The 21861-nt window shown below is 41.4% G+C and overlaps 1 long non-coding RNA gene across 1 annotated transcript in view; it reads left to right on the forward strand.

The window, feature by feature from the left end:
* LOC140686150 (uncharacterized) overlaps positions 1-7949 on the forward strand; it is a 31694-nt gene extending 23745 nt beyond the window's left edge. The window contains exon 2 of the long non-coding RNA XR_012059712.1: positions 7780-7949. This is a non-coding gene — a long non-coding RNA (uncharacterized lncRNA). The remainder of the gene's footprint in view (positions 1-7779) is intronic.
* The last annotated feature ends 13912 nt before the right edge of the window (positions 7950-21861 follow it).

A 21861-nucleotide genomic window follows, 5' to 3' on the forward strand; every position in this document is an offset into this window, starting at 1 on the left:
TCTTAGGCAACAGTTCAAAGCTTGGTGTTCAAAGGTGGGGAGGGGTACCCAGCCCAGCAGTGCTCCAGTGGGGAAATGAGGTGAGAGATTGGCTGCTTCACCACCCCTAAGCCCCAGCTTAATGGATCAGGGGTAGATCTGATGTGCAGTAGTGACAATCTTTACTTTGCACTCAAAATAAGAGTAGACCATATTTTAACTTCTGACTCCAAAGTTATTACAGCAGATTTGGGAGGTGAACATTCCCAGGGTCAAATTTGAACTCTTTGCAAGTATGAAATACCAGTGTAGGTTTAGCAGTCTGGATAAGGACTTCCCACAGCCCTACCACTCTCTCAGAGCAGAACCCAAATTGATGAGTTGTTCCTATTCAACTGAGAGTCCCCTTAGACTGACCAGAAAAAAAAAGTAACAGCAATAGCTACCTTAATTGATCATTTACTATGGAAATTGACTCTTCTAAGGGTTTTGTCATTCATTTAATCATCACAACAATTCTTTGAGCTTGTATACCTATTGTATAGATGAGAAAACTAAGGTCCAGTGAGATTAAGTGATTTGCCAAAGATTATATAGGTAGTAAGTGGAGATCCAAGATCTGAAGCCACACAGACTGCCCCCTGAGTATGCATTATTGACCACTGCCATTGACAAGGTTCCACGTGGTCACATGTGACTTTTAACAAAAATTTTCTTTTTCACTTGGATTAATCTTGCTTGAGCTTAGTGTGAGTTTGGTTGAGGAAACTGACTTGCTTTAGGACTAACTCCTACAAAGTTTAGTAGTATCTTTTGCAGACTCCAAAGGGATCTAGAAGAAATCAAGGAAATTTAAGCATCAAGATGGGATGAAGTGGAAATCAGTGGGAGGACAATATTAGGGGGAAGCTACAACTGAATGGGCAGCTAAGCACTCACTCCAAAAAGGGTCTGTAGCAACAAGATTAAGCCATGCCCCACTACCTCGTAAGCCAAAGGTATGAAATCTGCTCACTGTTCTGATCAGAACTGATTTAAGAGTTTGGTAAGGCTGCAAATGGAAGGCATTATGGGCAAGGGGCTGAGAAGGCTGAGACTGGAAACTAGAATAAACATAAAAGGAACAAATTTCAGGTCCATGCTCAAATGCAACCTGGGAAAACATCTACCTATCATTTAACAATTTGAATTAAATTTCTACTGTCAAGATACCTGACCTACCTTAGTGTCCCCTTCTTTTACACACTGCATTAAAAAAAAATGTTCAATTCAAGTTTGTTGATTGACAACAAGTGTAAGACAGAAGGATTGTCCTTCATGTTCTTCCTGTCTCCCAGTGATCCTTTCAGAGAATCGCTTCCTCCATTTTGCCCGTAAGCACCTCCCCGGCATAGGAGGGAAGCCTGCAGCTGTACCACAACTAGGAGCTGCCTAAATATGCTCCAGCTGGCCAGATGAGCTTGACCCTGAGATACAGGGTGTGGCAAACCAAGGAATCAGCGGTCCTGCATGAGACAGCCAATCTGGCTTTTTTTAGACCCACAAAAGACTAAAATTCCTCTTTAGCAAAGTGGAATTGACCAGGAACCTAGAGGTAAGAACCTCAGGATGGACTTTCCCAGATGGCTTTTTAACTTTATATGGCAGCAAGAGACCTGATTTTTTTTTAGCTATTTGCATCTTCCCACATCCAAGTTTTTCCATCAAGGATGTCTCTGGCTGTCGGGGAAAATACTGGCAGCAGGAAGGGGATAATGGCCACGTTTTATTTCCATCAACTTCAGAGGCATTGCCTTTTGCCAAACTGCCTGCCCCACATGAAAGGATTCTCTTTCTTCTTGTTTTGATCCAGTTATCTGGCAAGATGGGTGTAATTTTTCTTAGCACTTCCCTTCCTCCAGCCAAGGCACAAACTGTTTGGACGCATGGTCTCATTTCCGTCCTCCTTTAACCTCAAGGAGACTTGTGTATTAGGGTTGATGGCAGGTCTGTTGGGGTTCCACCTGGAATAGTTAAGGAATCAGGGGGTCACTTCCTCACGGGACATGTCTAGAAAAAGACATAAGCCCCATGAGATGAGGGTCTGTGTGGGTCTTACACAGCCCTGTATCCCTCACACTGATCACAATGCCTAGTATATAATGGGTACTCTGAGGGGTAACACTATAGATTATAACATCTTTTCCCAAAGTTTTTCATGGGACACCAGACTCAAAAGGTGCTCAGCAAAAAAACTGATTTTGTGATCAGGTTAGCTTGATTAAATACTGCACAGTAGGGCCCCTTTCAAGAGTTGCCATTCAAATTAATCTACTAAAGAGGCTTTTCAGTTTTCCTATAAAGAAATACATTTAACTTTAAACCAGAATTTCTTAAACTTTTTTCTGACTACGGAATCTTCATCTTGTACCTATTACTTACTACCCCATAGAACTAGTACTCCTCTGCACTCATCCTGGAATCACATTTGGAAACACTGAGTTTTATCATGATTCACCCTCTACTGCTTCCAATAGTCCTGTGAGTGGGTACTGTACTTTCCTCTGAAATCATTAACTACATGAGCTTGGTGAACTGAAAGTTCCAAATCATCCTGCATGAAAATAGGGATAGCAAGGTCCCTTCTGGCTTCCACGAGGAGAGGTCAGCCCTCTCCCCTCTCAGAAGGACAGGAGTTGGCCCAGCCCTACATCAGCTCAGCCACCTTGCGCACTGCCTGGTGTGGAGCTCAGAGACGGCTACCCGGTGGGACACGAGTCGGACTGCATCCATGGACGCTGGCTTCCTGTGACTGCCTGGGATGTGTCAACTAGGCTAATATTCCCATTTACTAAACACTAGTCTGGGTGTTGCTGGGAGGTATTTTGTTTGTGTGGTTAACATCTACAATCAGTTGACTTTAAGTAAAGGAGGTGATCCTCAATTATCTGGGTGGGCCTCTTCCAATAAACTGAAAAACAATAAAAGCAATATTGAAGTTTTTCCTGAGGAAGAAGAAATCCCATCTGTGGCCAGCAGCCTGGGCTCCTGCCTGAGAGTCTCCAGTGTCCTGCTGGTTCTGGTTCTCTGACTGAAGGCTGACTGATACACTGTCCATCGCAGCTTGATGAACATCCCCCATCAGTGTCCCTGTCAGGCTGGGCATGATTTTGCTGAAGCACTTTTCAAGCAGAGGTAGGGAACCAGCAGAGATGGACATTGCATCCTCCCCTCAGGCTGTATAAAGGGTCTGCCTCAAAGCTGTGGGGAAGTGTCAGAATCGGCACAGACAAGAAGGCTGGAAGGAGAGACAGGAGGCCCTTGTCCCTCCGCCCTGGGGAGCACATACTCCCTAAGGCAGTTTGTGTCTCTCCCAGGGCTGCTGCCCAGCAATCGGGCCGCAGGTGAATTGTTCAACACTGATACATTTCCATGCCTAGGCACAACCAGGTGAATTAATTTCTGGAAAAGAATGATTGCCTTCAATTTAATTAAATTTTCACAGTTTAATAGTATCTCAGGGCATCTACTTTGCATTTAAGATGAAGATCACAGATATGTATATATTATGGAAATAGACTGCAGTTCTCATTCTAATAGGGAATGTGAAAGCCCAGCCGTCACCAGCACTGGCGTTTGAGGGGGATGGAACACGTCCGTGCACTCATGTCGATGTTCTTTGGCTGAGTGTAAGGACGATTTTAATTTTCATAACACACATTCAAAACCTGAAAATGTGAATACTCAGTGAGTCCAGGACCAAGAATTTATCCTGAGAATACGTGTGAAGTTATGAGATTTCATCTCAATTGTGAAAAATTAGAAGCCATTTAAATGTCCAACAGTATGAGGTTAGTAAGCTATGGTACACTGATATACAACAGAATAAGATGAAAATAGTTACCAATCATTGAATGGTCTGCCAAGCACTGTTCTATAAGAGGTTCCTATGTATTAACTTACTCCTCACAACAAACCTACAAGGCAGGTTCTATATGCCTCTTTTCACAGATGAGCAAACTAAGGCACAGAGTGGAAGAGCAAACCACATGAGGTCACACAGCTAGTGGGTGGAGCTAGGATTCCAGCCTGGGCAGCCTGGCTTCTGGGCCCACACTCTGCATCTATGCTGGGCCTCATTTTCAAGACGGATGATGTTATTTCAAACGTCCATAATTTCATAGACATATAAATAAAATGCAATAACAAAAATGGAAAGCTCTATAGTTCAAAATCAGTGATCCTTCTTTTTTCTTTATTGCTCATCTGTATTTACTAAATTTTCTACAATAAGTATCCGATTTGTATAGTTTAAAAGTAAAAACAATAAAACTTGATGTTGTTATTTTGATTGGGAACCGAATTCCTAATATTCTGAGTCAGAGACTAGAGCCAGCTCAATGTAACATGAGGTTCAGGGCAGCTACTCAAGCCAATTCAGTCCAGAAGAACATGAACCAGGCCGCAAGGGGAGGGCTCCTCCAGGGCACAGGGCCCAGGCCTCTGGTGGCGCACACCATCCACGATCCAGTCAACCAACAAGCTCTCTGCTAGGCAGAGTGCTACCCAGATACTATCTCCTGGACCTTTCTTCAGCTACTTACAAACCTCAGTTTTCTCAACCCAGCCAAGGTTTGCAATCACCAACAGTGACAGTGAGTTTCAAATCCATAATTTTTTGAAAAACCAGGAAATAAAATAAGTAATAAATATGATGAGTTGGGATTTCACAGAACTCTCTGTGGGTGTGCTCTGGATCCCCTGCAAAGAATGGACATATTGAATGATATGAGAAATAATCAGAAATGTAAAAGTTAGAACTGTATAGATTCAGTGATAAAATCCAAATATCTTCATTTGACAAAGATCCCAAGGTTCAGAGAGGTTAACTCATTTGTACTTAGTTACCTAGACTGCCAGAGGCTAAACCAGAATTAAAAGCCAAGTTTTTAGTGCCTAGTCCAATACGCTCTCCACTCAGCCATGCTACCCCAGGGATCTGGGCTCAGCCAAAAGTAGGGAAAAGGTACTGGTACAAAACCAATAGATTTATTTTATAAAAACTGTTTTGCATTTACTCCTATTACACTAGCAGCATGTACCAAAGAGAAATACACAGAGTAAAACGTGACAGTGCCTCTCCACACACCACAACTTACTCCTGCCAAGGGGTGATCACCACAGTCAATAATCTGGGGTGCGACTCAACGCTTCACCGTTCCAAACCCCTTTCCACAAATGTCATACTCGTATTTAGCAGTGGTGTGCTGGAACTAGCTTGTACCAGTTCTTCTTGGGAGCCAACTTAAATTCTTAGGAAAGTGGTCAGCTGGATATTAAACATAGTCGTTATTAAAAAATTAATGTATATAAACTTTCAATTAAATTATATTTTTAAAGAGATAAGAAGTACTCAAAGCACAAAAGAAAAATCCTCATCATCCCCCCCTTTCTTTTTTTACTGCATTTTACTATCACCTACATTTTCAGGGTCGTTAACGTTCATTGCATCTGTATGGTGGAAAAATTAATGGTGTGTTACTGCACATCTCTTTCGAGTTTCACATTCAGTGACATCATTTTGCAGAATCCACCACAGTGGGAGTATTTACACCAAGGAAACTGGCAAATACTACAAATCAGAGCCTGCCCCCTACCCCCGCAAACAGCCAGTTTTTAAGTATTTACTAGCATATCATGATAGACACATTTTTTTCCAAGAATTTTTCTTTTTATGTGAATAGACTATTGGAAAATTTTAGAAGTCTGTTAAACGTATTTCTTTGGTGGAAACAGAGCAGAAGCACTCACCGAAACATGTAAAATACCTTTGCCATCAACCTGTTTTTTAAGCTATCATTCACCTTCTCTGCCTCGGTAACCTCCTCCCTTGGTGCTCTAGCCTATCTGAACTAAATCCCAGTTCCTTTTAACTTCCCTCTGCAAGTATAATTCTGCCTCCCCTCCTCTATTCATTCCCACACCTCTCAAGCTTTAAAGAGAGAAAAAGCATTTTTAATGGTAAAAGTGACGTTTTCCTAAGGTAATTACTTAAGAGGCAACAAAACAAGAATGGCTGGACTTGCTTTGCCATGGTCAGCATTAGATCCTGCTAGCTGCTACTTTGACACTCCTGGGCTCCCGAGTGTCAGGGGCAAAGCAATATTCTTAGTCCTTTTGTTTATACACCGAAAGATTAGGTTTCCTTAAATTCCTAAGGAATTTCAGAAGATTAACCTTTAGATGGGTAACTTCATAGGCTGAGCAGGCTGAGAAAAGAAAAAAGAAAAAAAAAATCATGTCACCCTCAAGCAGTTCCATCAAGGGATGAAATTTTAAATCACATCATGTCTCACACCCATTTCTTAGTGCAAAATAAATCACTTGAACAGAGTGCAAGCCAATTTTTACTTTAAAAATGTTGTGTCCTAAGGCTGTCTTCTTGAACTTCAAAAGCACACTTTGTAATTACTCTACCTATCAAAGGAAACTCAACACTTCACCTCCAATCTTCTTCAGCTTGTGTTATCACTTTTAATTGTTAATAAACCACATTCATTTTAAACAGATTATTCTGTTCGGGAATTCAATGTTTTCAAACAGAATACTCTGAATTATAAATAAATGAACTTATTTACGTACAAGCTAAAGTTAAGTGGGACTTCTTCTCCCTACCTGTTCTTGGTTTTATTTTTAGTAATTTCTGTCATTTTGGAGACTCACAGCAATTCTTGTCTCTCATTTTTGAAAAGAATAGTTTTCTGGGAAGGAGAAGGATTGAAAAATGCCAGGGATTTTATCACAGTTTGTGCCCAGACTGATATCACTTGATTGTGACTTGTGAGCCAGCTTGCAATTTGTTTTTTAAAGGAAAGTGAAGGGCTAAAAAATAATTTGCCAAATTTAGACCACACTATCAAATTGCGTAATTCATTCAGATTTATTTACACCCTTCATTTTCTTACCAACTTGTTGCCCACCTGGAATCAACAAGGTAAGCACTTCTGGTAATCAATCTCCCCGCCACGGTAGGCACTGGTCATGTCTATTTGACAGAAGCATTTGTTCACAAATCATATTTTTCCAGCCTGGTCAATTTTCTCTCATGGTTACTAACAAAATGTTCTTGAGATGGAAACATGCCATGTTTGTTTCCACTTTGGCACTAAGCTCAACATTCAGGAGTTGAGGGCAGTTCCTGTCTGACGAGGAAGTTCCCCGAACATCCTTCTCTCCACCCTAACTGTGCCCACAGTGCTGAGCCCTCCCGCTGAAGGATGCTCCCTCTCCTCTGCTAACAAAGACCAGTTCTCAGGGCCCCTCCCAGTCTCCCGGACAAAACTGACATCTTTCCTCTGGTTCCATACTGGAGCACTGGCACCCCCAACCCCACCAGCACCACCACCGTCATCTCTGTCGAGAGCTTTCCACGGTGCCAGGCACTACTCCACGTGTTTCACATGTGTTAAGTAATCCTCACCACAACCCTCATCTATCAGGAAGTGCCATTATTATTCCTGCTTTACAGATAACAGTACTGAGGTTGAGAGGTTGGTGCCCGAGGTCACTAGGCTGGTAGATGACGGCCAGGCCAGCTCCAGGAACTGCACGCTCAAGCACCTACCACACCTCCCGATTCCATCGAGCAACTGAGTTACCTGTGTAGTTGTTTCTCCGCTGACCCATGCGCCCTCATGGGGCAGGGACCGTCTCTTGACCATTCCTACATCGCCCAGAGTGCCTCCCATGGTGCCTGGTGAGTGGGAGGGGCTCATTAACTATTTATGAAATGAATGAATGGATTTTTCCTACCATTTCCAGGCATACGAATTGGGAGATGCCTGTGGTGGCATCAGGAAAAGAGCTCACCAAACCAGCGGCCCTGGACTGCACATGGCCTGAGGCCCAGATCTGCCCGTTCCTGGGCTGTGTAAGGGGAATAACATAACTGACTCAGTCAATCAGGTAAACACTGACCAAGTATCACCTCCCCCTAGAAAGTCACAGCAAGTAAGGGGCCACAGATGGTATGTGACATACTGTAAGTCAGTGACTGACGCTGGTATAAACTAGCAGGGTTGATTCTGGAAGGCTGGCATTAGTGTATCTTTCTGATTCTTTTATCACTCCACTAGTAAAACTGTAACTTAAATGTATTCACTTATTTATACACACCCTATCTTGTCCCCAGAATAGTTTATATATTCAGCAAATTTATAAACTGGAAATGAAAAGAAGAAAACAAAACAAGGACAATAAATAGAACTTTAAGGGTAATACCAAAAATGTGTATAATAAGAATTGTTGCATATTTGCTATGGCTGGGGAAAAAAATGTATGTAGGACTTTATAAGGTACATTCACAAAGATTCTCATATTGGCTCTTCAGAGCGGATATTCCCTATAGCTAATGTTATTATGTGCAGGTTCCAGGGGAGGAACTTGAGGCTCAGAGAGACCAAGGAACTTGACTAAGTTCGTACAGATAGTAAGTGTGAGTAGGACCAAGGCTGAAATGAACCCTTTGAGGTAAGGAACTGATTCCGAAGCCTATTACCTGAGGCGCCTCTCAAATCAGCCACACCTGAGCCATCTTTTCCAAATGAGGGAAAATAATCAAGCACAACTCAGGTGAAATACTTATTTGTCCCTTTAACCTAAATTATTACAACATCATAATAATAACTGCAGCGGTGTGAAATCTGAGTTTGATTCTAGAACTAGTGTTTTGTGGGTCTGATGGTGCATCTTCACACACTCCTGCTGATGTAAGTCACACGCTCTCCCTCCTCACAGCTGGGGTCTAGGCACTATTTTCCTCAACCAGCCTTCTGGGTTAAGATCCGAAACTTCACCTTCACCCCTTTACTCTAAGTTCCTTGCTTTAGTGAAATCTCTTGGGGAGGACCGCTAGGGGAGGGAGGTGTCCCCTGGTGGAGTGGGTCTTCTCTCTGCACGGCGCATGAGAAAACATGGACCAGCGACCCGGCGCCTCGGCAAAACGTTGATGTTCATCCCTTCTCTAGTTATGTGGAAATCAAAATGTGAATCAGAGGGTCTCTGATTTAGGTGCCTGAAAAAGATGCAAAAAGCCAGCAAAAGAGGTTTCTGATACTAACCTCAGTGGACTCCCCTCCCTCTCTGCCCCTCCAACCTCGACACTCCTTCCATCCCTCCTACTGCACCCTCCACCTACCCCAGGACAGATCCCCACCTGAGCAACCCTAAGGAAGGTGCTTCAGACACTGCCTTTCCAAAAGTGTGTTTCTGAGTGTTGGCCACTGTCATTTCACTGCGGGGTACACCAGTCAACAGAGTGAAGAAACATAATACTACCCACTTAGACGTGGGATTAGTGGCGGCCAGACACACTGAGGAACAAAAATTCCTTGGCCTCCTGCTGACTTGCTGTGTGCAGAAGAGGTCCAGCTGATGTGCTAGCAATCTTCCCCGAACAAGAAAACAATCGAATGCTTTCTATTCAGGGACAGAATCAGCACTAATGGGATCTGGCCAAAAACACAAACACTCTTGCTGCCCCCACCTTTCCTGACTTCCCTTACGTGGCCCTTTTCTGGCTGTGATAATGTACCAGCATGTACAAATGTAGATACTCCTCTTCAGAAAATGAATCACAATTCTGGGAGGTGGGGGGGAACCCCAACATCATCTTGGGACTATTTGGAATTCAGCTACTTTATCTATTTACAAAACCATCTATAACCAATAGGCTGTGGATTTTTAAAAGAATACTTGTGGGGGTACATGAAATAAAATCCAAAGATATCTCAAAAAAAGAAAAGAGATTTTAGGAAATAGCTTAATCATCTTCTTAGCCAAATGCCTTGACAAGACGACCACAAAATAGCAGGTAACTCATTTACTGGAACACACTTTGGAAGATCATGTAGTACACCTTCATTTTACACATGAGGAAACTGAGGCCCAAAGAAGTTAAATGTCTCAAGGCTGTAGTACAAGTTAGTGTTAGGACAAGAAAATAAATGAGCAGGACAGGCAGCAGGAGAAGGAAAGCAGTGAAAGAGAGCAGCGCTGAGGGTCTAAGACTGAAGGATCTTATTCTCAGCGCTTCTGCATAAACTAGAGGCATATACACCCTGTTGTCCCCCACTGATCCCATACGATTCCCTCCATCTCACTGCCTTTCCCACTGCTTCCACCCCACCTTCCACCCTACCCGTCCTGGATTGGGTGCCACTTCACATTTACATCTGGGGATGTTGTCACAGAGGAGAAGACTCAGAGTGGATGACAGAAGGCACTTGAGCCTCTTCCTGCACTCAGTGGGTCCACTTTCCATCCCCGGTATGGGCACAGGGAAGGGTACAGCAAAGGAAGTAGTAGCTGCTTTATGTTCCCCTCCCCACAAAACCAAAATAGAAACAAAAATAAAAACAAACAAAAAACCTTGCTGCGAAAAGATATTATTTTGTAAGGCTTAAACAACAGAAGTATACAAACTTCAATGTTTAAAAAAAAGGGCCACAATGAAAAATGAGTTCAGAATGTTGTCATCCTTCTGCAAATGGATAGCTACAGGACCCTCTTCAATTTGCTTACAAACACACATTAAAGAGGAATTCGCAAGACTACAACAAATGTTATTGTGTTTAAGTGTTTTTTAAAAAATCAATGTTATCACTTAAGAACTAGCTTCCTTTTCCCCATAGTCTGGCACTCGTGGTTTGAAGTAACAGTTGGCCCTTGGTGACAGTACTCTAAGGAAGCCACATCTGCCTCTAACGATCTTCTTAGAGGCCTTAAGGGATTCTTGAAGCTGGATTCTAATTTATTCACTATTGATTTATTTACAGACTTTTTTCCCTTAAACTCCTTTGTGATGTTCAATAATATGTAGTTAAGTTTTATCATAGAAATAAAACTGAGCACCACTGCCAGATGCATCAAAAGTAACTGTTAAACTGTGAATCTTTGCAAAGGGATGGAGAGTTCAGAGCCTGGATACGCAAACCAGTATCTAATATTGTATGTTGAGTAACTGAACACATCTGGGAAAAGAAACTCACTGCTGCTTAAAATATCTACTCTATTCTCCAGCACATCTGTGGTGCAATTAATGAGCCTAGTGCACAGTTAAACTTCAGGTCAGCACACAGCAACAATGGGGCTCTTTGATGTAAGGTCAGCTTTGGTCATTCTCATATACTCATTAAACAGGTTAATCAACTTAGTGCAGGATATAGGACAGGAGTAACCGAAAGTCTACTTAATGACCATTACCCTGAAAGCATCAACAGATAGATGTGTTTTATTTGTCTGACGTAGTGACTGCTACTTCACTGTCAGTGCATGCTGGAGCTAAAGGTGCCATTTCTGGAATTGTGTGCTTTTTCTCAGCTAATGAAATGTAGATATGACACTAATATTTATTTGTAGTTACTATTAGTTAATACATTGCGAAAATAGATGGTCTGGTGTGAGCCTTCCTTTCTTACTTTCTTCTTGTACATTTCTCTTTCTTGGTTGAAGTAACAAAGCATGGGATGGATTTGTGGAATACGTGTCACGCTCTTTACATTTGTCTTCCTTGAGTTAAGAAGTGTTAATGTGATACACTCAGTTGAGTAAACTTCATTCATATTCTCCTAATACGTTTCATGAATTACCCACAAAAAAGGACAGTTACTACGAATGACTAGTGCCTATTGTGAATGCTTTAGTAGAAAGACCTGCAAAGACCTGGACTTTAGGTCAAATGGACTTGGATTTGAGTGCAGCTCCCTGATCTGCAGATGTTCTTTTGTGAAATGAAGATAATGAGACCTACTTCGTAAGGTTGTTGTGAAGGTACAATAAAAGAATGCATATAAGGTGCTTAGTGCAGTGCTTGGAACATAGTACAACTTAATGGCAACCCTTTTTATCGTTAAGAAAAAGCTCTCCTAAGTCACTGAGGAATGTAACAACATTAATCAGTGTACAATTTTCTTTTCCCTGCTAAAGTCTATTTTCAGTGCTTCTCAAAATGAAACCGAACATACACTATATGATATTAAAATAAATGATGAAAATCCTTCACTGGACTTTTAAATAATGGGGTCTACATAACCTTAAGAGGAAGGCATCATGAGTGGGCATGGCGGGCATCCAAGTATTTCCTGTGCCCAAGTAAGATACAGGGTCTCGTCTTTCAGGAGCAAGAGGTGGTGTGGGTATACTCAAGGTTAAAAATCCCAGACAGCCCAAACACTCCTCAGACATTCCTTAGGAAGGTACACTTGATTCTTGTTGTTTGCAGTAGTTAACGTTCTATAAAGTCACTGCCAACGTTCAGTTAACGAATACTGAACCATTGCTCCTAGGGGAAATACAGGGTTATGTTCCTGTGAGCCTCTGGTCATGTTATTATCAACTGATCAACACTTAACCTTGTTTTCTGTGTGTTTCTTGTTTAATATATATTGTTGATTCATAAACATTGAACTCACAGCCAATAGGACTTCAACTCATGCCGGAACAAAGCTATCTAATGCCCAATTTTCTTAAGGCAATTATAACCTTCTTGCACATAATGATATCAGCCAGCACTTAAGAACTGTACTTGGGAGCCATTTTAAACATCAAAATTACCAACATAAAGCACAAAAACACAGAAGAACATGACACTAAATTGAGCACAAAGGGACCCTTATCTCCAGTATGAGAGCAGAAATAAGAATGCAGAATGTCCTGTGCAGCTCAGAGTTTCCCCACTCTGTGCATATCTGTACAAGAGCATGGAAGCACCACAAACATTGATTTTATGGGTACAAGTAAATTTTAACAAGTAGGTGAATTCACAAATATAGAATCCATGAATAATGAGGATCAACCATATCACCTTGAAAACTGACAAACGCCTCCCACTTAATAAGCCTGACACAGCAAGTCTTTTCTTCAGAATTAGAAAGAAAGTTATTTCTTTGGGCGACCACCTGATGAAGCCATTGACTTGCATTTAGGGATGACATTGCATGAAAAGCACTAGGACAATATTTTAAAGACTAGAACAAAAATTCTGGAAAGTCTCAGAGTGAGGAGATTCTAACTCTGTAAGAAGCAAGAGTGCACTAAGACCAGCTAAAGGAGTGGATTCAGGTCTTCCATTGCCCATTTGTCATGGAACTGCAAATAAAGAACAACAAAAAGTGATAGCTAGTAGTTATGTAGTGTTTATTACATACAGACACGGGTCTAAGTTTAATTTATTAATTAAGTATATATTAACACGGTAATTAATTCTTTTACTATTATTATTGAACAGTTCAAGTTGTTGTTTTCTTTTATTTTTTATTTAGAAAAGTTGGTTTGGGTGTCCCAGGAAGGAAGCTCTCCCAGGTGGTAGGAAGCAGCAAGGCACACTGTTAGAAAGACCAGAAGCCATGGATTTCCAGGAGTGTTTTCTCACTCTTTACATGAGAGCATTTATTGATCCAAGCAGAAAGCAGCCACTACTAGGTTCAACAGGATCAGCCCAGTGGAATCTTCAGAGAGCTAGATAATTCTTAGGATGATAAAATGCTAGATCTGAGTGGAAGCCTAATAGTCATATAATTGAACACCTTTTTCCGAGGAGAGAAATGAAGCACACAGATGTTAAGTGACAGAGCTAATTAATAATATACACACGAATTGATCAGTTAGAAGAATTATATGATCATAACAATAGATGTTGAAAGTAATACAATGAAACCCACTACTAATTTAAAAGAAGAGAAATAAGGATGGTTGCTTACTTGCCTATTACAATTAAAATATGTTATAAAAGCACATCATTTTTTTAAAATGTGACACTAAAGAAGGAATAAACAGACCAGTGGAGTAGAATACACAGCCCACAAGAAAACATTGTGTGTTTGTACGGATAATCATCTGTACCATCATTTGAAATTGTTCTTCAAAATAAGATACAGATAGATTAAAGGGTTGAAGAGCTAAACATTTTTATAAACTAGAAAATACAGATAAAATATAAGCTGATGTTTATCAGATGTCTGTTTAAGAAGGGCATTTTAATTTTGCAATAGTGATGTAAATTGCAAAAGAAAACATCTACAATGGAAAACTTTTAATCTTCTGTTTAAGAAAAATGACTAAAATTTAAAGTAAACAAAATGAGAAATACATTTTCGCAGTCTCTGATGCGTTCTCTCCTTTTTACTTACTAACTGAACTACAATTTTGTTAAAGTAGCTATGTATCCAACTAAAAATCCTGCTTTAGATACCTTTGCAGTGACGATGTGGTAAGTTTGGACAGAAGGAATGTATTGGAGATTGCCAACCCGGGCATCCAGAGGCTTCACAGCAGAGACAGATGCAGCTAGCACTTGGTGCTCTGCCCAGAACCCTCAGAAACCCTTTATCTGCTAGCTGTTTCCTGCCACCGTTTCTGTGTGTTCTGATCCTAACAGCTGGTCCCTGTTACCTTCTTCAGACAATGACCTTTGGATGCTAAAGCCTCTCTGCCCAGATGTCAGAAGGCCCAGGTGTTCACATCCCCATCCCTCTTGCATTGACTGGGGAGGGGTCTGCTACTTTCTTGGAGATGGAGACACAAACTTGTATAATTCATGCTGAGTTCCCCCTGAGTTTTGGCTAAAGCACTCTTGACTTTATAGTCTTCTCTATGCTGCTTCTCTTACTCCATCCATTTACTGATTTCTCCTAGACCTACTTCCTTAATAAACCATGAACATATGAATAGGCTGGGGTCTGCTTCTAGGGAATGTGACCTAAGACATATTCCCTTCTATCTTTTGCTCCTTTGCCCTTCACATTGCCACCTCTTTCCTTCCTGGAGCATGGAAGAAATGCCTGGAGGCTCAGCAGCCATCTGGCAGCCAAGAGGCAATAAGCACACTATCAAAGGTCCATACAGTAAGGATGATACAACAGAAAGATGGAAAGAGCCTGACTACCTTATGGTATAATCAAGTTGTCGTATTAGTTCTGGACTGACACCCTTAGACTTCTTTTTGTGTAAAACAAGCAAGCACCTTATTTGTTTATATGCCCAGTATGGCATGTAATAATGGCTCCCCAAAGATGTCCACATCTTAATCCTCTGAACCTGTAGTATGTTGTTACATGGCAAAGAGGAATTAAGGGTACAAATGGAATTAAGGTTGCTATTCTGCTAATAGCTGTTTCTTCAAACAAGAAGAGTAATCTGGATTATCCAGGTGGATCCAATATAATCATAAGTCTTTAAAAGTGGAGGAGGGAAGCAGAAGAGAGCTCAGAGCCCAAGAAGGAGATATGATGATGGAAGCAAAGATGGGAGTTAGAGTATGTGAGAATGATTCAGCCTGCCATCGCCGGCTTTGAAGACGAAGGAAGGGGTCATCAGCCAAGGAAAGTGGGCAGACTCTAGAAGCTGGACAAGGCAAGCAAACAAATCCTCTTGCCTAGAGGCTCTTGCCAACACCTTGATTTTAGCCCAGTGAGATTCACTTTAGACCTCTGACATCCAGAACTAAAAAGAATATACTTGTGCTGTTCAAGCCACTAAGTCTGTGGTGATTATTATAGCAAGAATGGAAAACCAACCCCCCTATGTCTACTTGAAATTTGCTAAGAGAGTAGATCTTAAGCATTCTCACCAAAAAGAAGGTAACAATGTAAGATGATGGATGCATTAATTAACCTGATTAATATGGTAATGACTTCACAATACATCATGTATCAAATCATCATGTTGTACACTTTAAATATACACAATTCTATTCGTCAGTTATATCAATAAAGTTGGGAGGCAGAAAACAAATTACCTGCTTTTCTGTTACTTGCAGCCTAATTCAGTCCTAAATGGTATTTTTAAACTGAAAATGTTTTATATTTTTGATGTAGAGAAATCTTAAATAAATCAATAAAAACACTAAATCTAATAAATTTATAGGTAAGTAACACATGTAAGATAAGGAACTAGAGGTGCTAAGAAATAACATGGAAATAGGTTTTCCATAAAAACATGAAATATTTTTAAATATCAAGAGAAAGTCATTGTTAAAATATTACATGAAGAAGCAAGATACAGAATTTATATTGTGTGTTTCCAATTACATTTTTAAAATAAGCCTTGAAAGAAAGATTGAAAGAAAAGAATAAAAGGGAAGATTTTTTAATGATGAGATTTGGGGTTTTTTCCTTCTTTCTATTACTTTTTTGTATAGGTCATATTCAAGCAGCTAGTTCTCTCACTTTATTCAGGTCTCTTTAGTAGGAAAAAGAAAATAAACTTTGCTTTAAAAATAATTACAATACAGTATGCTATTTGTAATAATACATGGAAGGAAGTGTAAAGTCAAGTGCTGGCACAAAGGAGGTGGTGAGGCTTCGCCTGGAACACTGGGAAAGCATCACAGAGGGGTGGGTAATTGAGTGGGGTCTTACCCAGGTAGAGGAATGGCTGTGCACAAGCCCAGGGTGTTAAGTAGACTGCAAACAGCTGTGATGGCTGTAATGCTGAGTGGGAAGGAGAAAGCAGTGCAAGATTAGGTAAGGCAAGAAAAAGCCACACCTGAGAGGGGTTCGCATCATAAACAGCAGAGTTTGACCTTTATTCTACAGAGGAGTATTTTTGGCAGGAAAGAGCCATGATCATATTAGTAGTTCATAAAAATTTTTCTCCCACAGTGGGACCAGAGGCAGTGGGATAAGTTAGTGCTATTGCAATTGTCTGGGCAAGAAGTCTGAACTAAAGCACAAACAAGGGAGATGGAGAGAAAGAATAAATGCAACAGATCCTTGAAGAGTCACAGAGGAATGAGTCAGAGGAAACAGTGAGGTTGAATTCCAGTGTTTACCGGGGACCTTTCTACCAATTATTTTCCTAGTCTTTAAAATGGGAGCCAACATGCATACAGAAAAGCACACAAATAAATGCAGGTGGCGTACAGCTCCATGACTGACCACAAAGAGAACCCATGTAATCATGTGATCACCATGCCACCAATCACTTCTTGGACTATTGGAACCCCAAAGAAAGTGGCATCCACTTGCTCAGGCCAAAAGCCTAGAAGTCATCTGTGATTCCTTTCTATCCCTCATATCATACAGCTAAGCCATCAGCAAGTCTGCTCTACCTTCAAGACATATCCAGAACTCAACTGTTCTCACCATCTCCACTGCTGCTACCCTACTCCAAGCCACTGTCATTTCCAGTCTTGCCATAGACTCCTGCCTGTTCTCTCTCATTGCACCCTTGCTCCCAAAGTCTACTCTCCACACAGCTACTGGCATAGTCCTTTTAACATAGGGATTGTATCATGTTACTCCCTATAGAGGATTATCTTAATGACGCTAGTTCTTTAACCCTCCCTTTGTTGGTGGCCTTCGCCATGTAACTTTAAAATGACCTGCCCCACCTTTTTGATTCTGGGGCTCAGCTGTGTGTTTTGCATAGTAGATGCCATCCAAGCAGAGACTGGAATTGGCTTTCAGCATTTAGGAATTTTTCTTTTCTGCAAAACTGTCCATGAATGGAGAATGATACAATTCATGTTATCACCACATCCTCCTGCTCTGATTTGCCTTTCTGACTGCCTTGCACAGTCTTGCCCTATACCTGCCCTTACCCAACTCTACCCTCTGACTCTCAGGGTCCTGGCCTGATCCCACTTTTCCCTTGGGCCCTTCCCTGCCCACATTGGCCCATGCTGGTCTCCCTCACCCTACACAGTGCTTTTGAGCAATCTCCTCCCAAACTCCACATCTGGCATCAGATAAAAGGGAATCTCCAGTCTCTCTCACCATGCACCTGTCTCCCCTCCTTCCCACCGCACTCTGGACTTTACTCAGTGCCCATTCCATCTTTGCTCATCCAAGAAACTGACTACTTAGCATCTTCTTTTTGGCTAACTTTGAATCCCTCAGAGCCATAGTTCAGATCAAAACAATCTCTTCCTCTTCTGACTTTTTTCTTACTGTCACTTATTTGGAAACAGGACCAACTTACACATAAGGCACAACAGCATAGTACCTAGAGGCCCACAAACATGTTTTAATGTTAATTTCTTTTAAAATAAGAAAAAATTAAATAATAATAAACCCAGCCTGGATTATATACATCTTTGTACCCCTATATTTGTAGAATATCATTTTAAATATTTTTAATGGAGCAAAGAGTTCACAAAGGGAAAAAATCCTAAGACAAACAAGTCATAATATGACCCTAGCTGGTTTTGAGCATATTGTTATCCTTTGTGGGTGAATGTGTGTTTCAACTTAACCACAAATTCCTTAAAAATGAGTATGGCCTTTTTTACATATTCATTTTCCCTACAGAAACTGTCTTCTTATCAGAAACCTGTTTAAATTGGCTAATCATGTGCAATGTGCTGTCCCCAATATAGAAAGGTCAATGGCTGCACTTTCTCCATTCTAGGGTCAATGCCATGGATGGCAGAATGAGTGCGCCCCACCAGCTGCTTAATTAACACAAAGACAGTGGAGATTGTTCACAATCAGGTAGCATCCTCACACGTTATTAGAGGCAAACAGGAGAAGTGGTGGGTTTGTGCATTCATTCATTCATTCATACAGTGGAAACCTGGCTCCTCTCCTCTTACTAGTTACATGGCCTGGGCAAGTAATTTAAGCTCCTTGCCTATCTTCCTGAACTAGAAATAGGGGAATAAATAAGGCACTCGCTTCAGAGGGCCGTGATGAAGAATAAATGAGATAATCCACATCAAGGCATAGAATGGTGCCTGGTGAACACACTTGAAATGGTAACTGTCAATTAGTTAGACAGAAAATTGAACGCCGACATGCTTATTGACTGAATGAATGAACAGTGCTCAAACAACCAAAGGCCTTGTCTCTGGGCTCTCTTTCTCCACAGCTGTCCCCAGTTGAGCACAAGGAACCATACGTCTGTCTGACCCAGCTATGTAAACCAAGAATGTTCATATTCACTGGCCTTTGGTGGATTAGGCACTATGGCCTTAGGCATTTGGAAGGTTTCTTACCACACCGCGTATCTGCAGATTGAGGAGAGGACTTGGCAGCTTCCCCAAGGGGTTCAAAAGAAGTATCGCCAAAGGTTGGGGGTACTCAACAGCCATCTAACTGGTCTTCCCTGTCCCAGTTATGCCCCCCACTTCAGGACATTCTCCACAAAGCAGTAGACAGATCTTTATGAAGGTGAGCATTCGGTCGCATCACTTCCCTGATTATACCTTTGAAGGCTTCTCTTTGAGTTGAAATTACAAGCCCTCAATGGCTTACCAGGCCCTCCATCTTCTGCCCCAGCCTGCCTCTCCAGTGGCTCCCTGTCCCCCTCTCCCTCCAATCCACACTCCAGACTTGACCTTAGTTTTTCAGTTCCTCAAACAGTACTTTATCTCACAGAACTCCTACTTGCTCTCCCTTGGAGTTCCCTCTGCCTAGAGCAATTTTCTCCTTTCTCTTCACTTGGCTAATTCTCACTCTACCTGGGAAGTAATTCTGACCCCTTAGACAGGATTAGATCCCCTGCTTTGCTCTCCCACAGCACCTAGTTTTCCCCCGACCATCACTGTAATCTGTTGTAATTATCTGTTTGATGTCTGTTATTCTCAACAGGTTGGTAGCTTTGTGGGGCCACCATTATGCCTGACTTGGTCTTGGCTGTATCCTCAAGCCCTAACACAGTGCCTCGCTCATAGTATCTCTCAACACATTGACAGAAAGAATGGATTAATAAAAAGAAAAAAGTCCCAAGGGGGGAAACCAACAATGAACCTCTATGCTAAGAATAAGTCTGCATCCACCTAAACAACACAGGATTGGGGCCAGAGAATGAGAGGTACACAGCTAACTCCTCTGTGCCTCAGTTTCCTCATCTGTAACCAAGGATACTAAAAAGCCTATCTTACAGGGTTGTTGTAAGGATTAAGTGAGTTAACAGAAATAAAGCATTTAGAACAGGATGTGACGTACGCTGGCACTGTACATGATTATTATTTTTATTATTCACATGGGGCATTTTTCCTGGGTAGTGCACCTCATTCCACACAGCCAATGCGGGGGCAGCTTACTGAAGCAAGCACGTGCAGGAGGCGATGTCTGTGGACAGGCGATGCCCAGTGCCCCGTCCTAGACAGGCACAGAGCAGGAATGGCTGAGCGGCTACTCCCTGAAGTATCCCGTTGTCTACAGCACAGTACAGATGAGAGAGCTACCATCCCGCTCCGTGGAAACGTACATAACTCACTGCTGCATTTTCAGCCCATCTGGAGAGCCGGGCCCAATGAGTATTCCATCTTTATCCCTCCCAGTCCCCAAGAATAACACATCAAAGAGCATGTCTGCATCCCTACAACAGATAACAGCACTGCCATAAGCTTCAGGGTCCACACATGCTACAGATAGAATGAATTAATAATTTCACATATTTATAAAATATAAATTAACCCAATAAATATATAACTCCAAGTGAAATCTCTGCTTTTTAAAACTGAGCAGAGAAAGACACTTTGATAAATAAAAGGGTTAGTAAATTTTCATTATGTGGCATCACCAAATTGGCATTTCTCGCATGGAACAAATCACTCCTCTCTGATACATAGATGTGGACACACAGAAGCATCAGGCTATGAGGGAGGAGGGTGTGGAATCCAGACAACTCATTTTTTTAATGACATTTGGTTATTCGGTGCTTTTGTTTAACAAGAGAAAAGCAAGTAACATGATCAGTAAGAATTCTAGAAGCTCTGGTGCATTTATATAAGCACCGTAAATTACTTGTGAAAACCACGGGGCACTTACCTTCGTCTTTGTGTGTAATACACCGTGTCTGTGTGGGACCCAGCTTGCTTTGATGGTAAACAGCTATTCTCTCTGAAACCTTGCCTTCTCTGGCTCTGCTCTGTACGGAGAGTTTCCTTTAATAGCCAAACTGGTTCTCCTGGAAAAAAGAAAAAGAAAGCAGTGCAAAAAATGTACGTATTAGACTTCTTTCTTTTCCATAATAGGGTAATGATAATTTACATTCATATTCAAAGATATAAAGATCCATACACCAGCTTTGTAGAGAAGCAGTCAAAATGTAAAGCAGTATCCGCCACTAAATGTGCCACAGCAAAGAAAAAATTTATCAGTCTGTTCCTCAAAGACACAATACACCAAAAATCAACCTTCTCTCTTCTTGGGCCCCTGACCCCGAAACAGAACAGTATGTATGAGGGCAAGAATGCTGCAGATATTTATTTATGTGGATTATTTATTATACTGGGGTTGGGGATTATCTTGTTGCTAAATAGGCTTGAGGGAGGCTATGTTTATCTATGAGATATTTCAAAACATTATTAAGGACACATCATTAGAAAAGGGAGCAACTTCATAACTTAAGGTTCTATTTTCCTCATAAAGAATTTTCCATTGAAAACCTGAAATCATATTAACAATAACAATTTATATATACACATATATATAACAGGATTTTATAACTACAATAGAAAAATAAGATTAAAAAAGAAGAAGAAATCATTAGCATCACCTCCAGGTAAAGAAATATGTGAGCTGAGATGGAAGGCCTTTATATTGTAAAGCCAAGAATACTTATTTCCATATTGCAAAATGTGTCAAGTTTCGCAGTGATAATAGCATTGACTGAAAAATGTTAATTACAGTGAATCTCCCAGAAACACCCCAAGCTAGAATCTCTCCTTCTGGCTCAGGATGGTCTCTTGGGCTGAGGAAGGAGCTAGCCCCCGCCCTCTGGCCCTTTCTGAATGTTCCCAGGTAAACCAGAAAATTTCCCTTTGGCCGCACAGCCAGGACGTGGCATCCAGAAGTACCCAAAGTTACCCTTCGCGGAGGCTCTCTAAGGGCCCCCACAGCCACAGAACCGTGAGCCAGAGATGCACCCAAAATCGGCTACGAGCTCTGCCTCAGC

The sequence above is a fragment of the Vicugna pacos genome, chromosome 2 (genome assembly GCF_048564905.1).
Source record: "Vicugna pacos chromosome 2, VicPac4, whole genome shotgun sequence".
Taxonomy (NCBI): domain Eukaryota; kingdom Metazoa; phylum Chordata; class Mammalia; order Artiodactyla; family Camelidae; genus Vicugna; species Vicugna pacos.